Raw genomic sequence first — 5,356 nt, forward strand, 5'->3', positions numbered from 1 at the left:
CTGAGGAAGAAAACATTACAATAAATTGCGCAACCAACAGTGATTAAATCTAATGATTGGTTAGCTCATATCACATCAAGCCGTGCAAATTATTATTGTTGTTATACTTTGTTCTCAAAATGTTATTATGCTTTGCTTTGTCACTTTTTCAACTTTAGTTAGTCTGTGATGTTGCTGTTTGAGCATAAAAAAGATCTGCAAACTTACAAAGCTCAAAGTCCACTTCAAAAGGAGATATTTTATTCAACAGAAATCACTTTTCAAAAACTACAGCGAACAACTCGTTTGGACTACAACACATATTTTCCGGGATTTGTGATATCACAAATATCGACGAATGGGACGAGACCCTGGTTGAGGTGCACTAGAGAAGACAACGAGTGTTATCACTATGTCTGAGATGCACTAGCCTTCCCAAGGCAGATGAACTTAGAGTGGTTACAATCATCCGGGTTTAAATCGCGCTCAAATTGATTTGATTTTGATGCAATATTTACACTGAAACTCACAGCATGCAGCTATGGTAAGGGGCATGACATTTCCTGACCAGGCACCGAGTGGTGCCAATCACAGCACACACTGACCCAGCTAAGCAATCACAGCACAGATTGTATTTCAGAAGGCGGGCCTTCATTTGTTACAGGAACTATATGAGCCGTTCATGCCAGACTGGGGAGAGAGGTGTTGTAATAATGTAAAATATGTATATGTTTTTTGAACAACCTAGTATTAGAGCTTGTTCTAGTACACCCCCAAAACAAAATCAAGACTTTGTAAAAGAGCATAACATCAGCATTGTGTGACTACATGTATGCAGTGTGTATTAGCATTATGATTTCAATTTCTGTACAGTCTAATCTCTAGTCATACCATTCAGATTTAATATAAAGAAATTATTTTAAACCAAAAAGCAAATTATTCATCCTTAGAACTGGTTCTCTTTAAAATACAAAACTTGTAATCCCATGTAGCCTATCTGTAATGAGATGCACATTTAAACAGAATATAGGCCTAACATTAATTTTAGTCATGCACATGTGTTTCATAAACACATAATTTTTTCCGTAACAAAACACAACAAAAAAAATAAAAATAAAAACACCATATCCTCTGAGAAAAAACTATAAAAAAAACACAACACCCACAAAACCCACACACGAAAAAACACAATACCCTGTTCTGTCTATCCATCCGTCCTACCCTGTCAGATTTTGCTACCTTCCATTAAAACAGTAGGTAGGAAATTCGACAATGAAAAAGGCTGCCGATAAAATTATGGTTTATTAACATCATCACCTACTACAACCCTAAACCTACCCTTACAGTAATGCAAATACAGTAATTATATTTGTTAAAAAAGCAAAAATTTCACATCAGATACCTGTAAAGGGCATCTTCTGTGCCGTTTTTTTTTTTCTATTAGCCTAGCCTTTAGTATTCTGCCGCAGTATCCAACTGTATCACGTGACCCAACATTACACATTCCCATTGTAGACGCTTCTTCGTGCCGTGACGTATTTGCATTCAGTGAACTCTGCTGTTCAGCAAAAGGAAAATCGCCAACTCGAGTTGAAAATGCATGGCTTCATTTCGCAGTCAACTGGAACATCTTTTAACACACAGGGAACTGTAATAGGCGATTCCCATCTGCATTACAATATGGTTATCATGATAACTTTACATTGTGTAGCCATTTAAGCGTGTAATATGGAATGCAGGTGTACATTTTAAAAAAAATTATCCTCCATAAACCGTAATAGGCTAGTAAGTAGGCCTATAAAGAAACATTTAGTATTAGTATGTGAAATCACGATCCGCACTTGCAACTTGTCTTCTTTTTACATTTTATTATACATTTATCACCAATGGGGAAAAATCACAAATGTTTCAGCTCAAGGACTTTTTCAGTGTTTAACAATTCCATCCCTCCACCCACTTTTTAAATTGTTAATTATATTTACGTCATCATTTATTAACCAATGTTCAGTTCCTAAAAATATACGTGTTACCATTTAAATACTGAATAATTTCCATGTTTAAATAACATAGATCATCACATCCACCCATTCACTATATAATATACCTCTTTACTCGAACATGAATTACATACCTCACTATTGTACAAAGAAGCAGTTTAAATGAACAATCACTAGTATCTACTTCGAATAAAAAATTTAAAAGTAAAACAATGGAAAGTTCAATGATTAAAATCATCAGAAATACATCGTCATAGATAATCACTGATTTTCTGTCACAGTCATCTGCTGGAGTGCCCTTAAGAGCCGTCAGAGGGCACTCTTTTAGACTTTGTGTTCATGTTTTAACTGGAGTACACTTCCCATGATTCCCCTCACTCTGCTCCTGTCATCCCCTGCATCCTCATTGGTTTCAGCTGTGTCTTGTTAGTTTGATGATCCTGCTGGTGTATATATGTTGGTGGTTTTGTTTCATTCGGTGTTTCAGTCTTGCGTTGCTGTTATGTGTTCATTCCTCAGATTAGCTTGTGTTTTTGTCTTGTTATTCCCTGTTTTGGATTATGTTTGGGTCATTAAAAGCTGCACTTGGATCATTTTGTTTCTGGCGTCCTGTGACAGAAGACTAAAGCCATTACTTGATCCAGCAGCATAGAGTACTCCCTGAAGAGCAAGCCGGGCTTCAAGGGCTGGAGAAGCTTCGCCAAAGTGGAATGGATGTACGGGCCTTTGCCCAGAAGTTCTGGACTGGGGCAGAGAGTCAGGTGTTCAAGGTATGGATCCTAAGGACATTTTTAATCTTTGTCTGGATGTACCCCTACTGCAGTGGGAGATGGAACGGGTGAAGTTTTTGGATTTCTGGAACTTCTCCAGATGTTTGCAGCTCCGGAAGGAGGGTCAAATAAATCACCATCACCTGAGTCCATCTGCAGAAATTGTCCCGCCCATACCTCACTTGTTTAATAAGGCCCTTAATGGCTTAGCTCCTGCGTACCTAACTAGTCTTCTACCACGCTACAACCCATCACGCTCCCTAAGGTCACAAAACACTGGACTTTTGATAGTACCTAGGATGGCAAAGTCCACTAAAGGAGGTAGAGCTTTTTCGCATTTGGCTCCCAAACTCTGGAATAGCCTTCCTGATAATGTTCAGGGTCCAGACACACTTCCTCTGTTTAAATCTAGATTAAAAACACACCTCTTTGGCCAAGCATTCAAATAATGCATCTCATAATTTTGGACTGCAGTTATATCTGATCAAATGTGCATTATTCTTTAGCTTGGGTTAAACTAATTTTACTTGGCTGGAACAGCAGCTACGCTTATTATGTCTCTATTTGTTTCTCTGCTTTGCCACGGGATTTACATCCCGTGGTAACTAGGATTTACACAAGCTCAAGTCTGGATCCAGAACACCTGAGAAGAGATGATGCCAACCCCTCAGAGGACCTCAGATGATGCTAACCCAGAGACAACATACAGAACTACCACGTTTTGCTATAAGTTTGATTGCATAATTGCTGTTAATAGTGTTAATCTTCTGTTTGTTTACGTCTTTTATTGATTTTTTTTTTCTGAACATTTCTGCCGTATGCACATGAACTGACAGTCACCACTGATAAGCTACTACTAAATATTGTAGAAACTTAATTTTCTGTAAAGTTGCTTTGTAATGATTTGTATCGTAAAAAGCGCTATACAAATAAACTTGAATTGAATTAATCAAGCCCAGAACCATTCATCTATTCCCACGCTTAAGCGGAGGAAGAGAAGGAGGAGGGCAGCAAAGTCGACTCTGGTGACCAAGTCACGTGGTCCCGGAGGACTTAACTCTGGTGGTCTAGAGTCCGGTGGTCCCTGAGGACCTGACCCTGGTGCATCAAGAAGTTACTGAGCAGTCCACTCTTTTTGTCTCTCCCATGGTCCTTGCCCTGCCGGTTCCACCCAGGCTCCTTGCCTTGCCAGCTCCTACCAAGTTCTTTGCTCTGCCGGCAATGAAACCGTAAGACCTGTTTTGCTGGCCCTACATAAGCTTCCTGCTTTGGCCCAGGAGCCTGCCCCAGAACACGTTCCATTCCGGGAGCCCTCAGAGTCCACTTATGAACCTGCTCCAATAAGGGAGCCCTCAGAGTCCACTACAGAGCCCGCAGCCGGCCAAGAGGTAGTCCTAGCGCCACCCAAGCTCCTATTGCTGTTATGTTCATGCCTCAGAATCTTTTTTTTTTTTTTTTTTTTTTTTTTTTTTTTTTTTCTGTTTTGGATTATTGTCTGGATTATGTTTGGATCACTAAAAGCTGCACTTGGATCGTTTTGTTTTGAGTCATCCCGTGACACTCTGTAAATACTCAAGATCTACTACACAAATATTACAAGTTGATTTGACCAATTATAGTTCATAAAGGGAAAACAAAGATCTACTAACTCCTAATTCATGCCATAAAGAAACATTTGCCAGATATCAGTGCTTGCTTGGAGCTCTTTATCACAGCCTAAAAGGGAGAAATTTAATTCTGAATTAACAATGTGTGTACAGAGTCATCCATTATAATAGGCTCTTTCAAATGACATTTACGTCTATGTACTTTCTGGATGTTTTCATCCAAGTGCGTTGACGTAAACATTTATATGTATTCCCTGAGTACAACCCTTGGCCTTGGTGCTGTTAGCAACAGTATATAAAGAGTAATTTATCAGAAAGAGCTGACAAACATAAATGCACCAGTAATGCTTAAGTCTAATTAAATAAAAAGGGATGCGCTAAGTGCTAAGAATTCTGAGAATCTAGGCTGCATTACCCTGGAATTCATCAAAGAACATCTGAATGAAGAAAATGCATTTTATTCAGATTAAGTGGGCTAGTCATCTTCATTAGTGTCATTTCTGACACTGAACTACCTTTGCAAGTCTGCATCAATCTCCTGCATGCTATATGTCTGTACAATATGTGCATAATTGTATTGAAACACATTAAAGAACATTCTATTAGACTACTTTTAGTCTTTCATATTATACATATTATAGGACAGTCTATCATATAAGTACATTGGACCAAGTAATATGTAAGCATCAGAAGAACCTTAGGTAACACTTTACTTTAAGGTTTCCTTGTTACACGTTACATGTAGTTACTATTATAATAACAATAAATAATGCATAATTGCATGCAGGTAACCCTAGGACAAACCCTAATCCTAACCCTTCCCATACAGTAAGCCCATGTAGTTAAATAATAGTACATGGTACTTAAATGTATAATTACAGTGTAACAAGGACATCTTAAAATAAAGTGTAACCGAGCCTTGCATACTTAACATGGAAATGTTCTGATTAAATAAAATTCAGAATAAGATAAGATAAGGGGTGAAATGTCCCTTTAAATGAAA

Source organism: Cyprinus carpio, chromosome B19, assembly GCF_018340385.1.
Source record: "Cyprinus carpio isolate SPL01 chromosome B19, ASM1834038v1, whole genome shotgun sequence".
NCBI classification, from domain to species: Eukaryota; Metazoa; Chordata; class Actinopteri; order Cypriniformes; family Cyprinidae; genus Cyprinus; species Cyprinus carpio.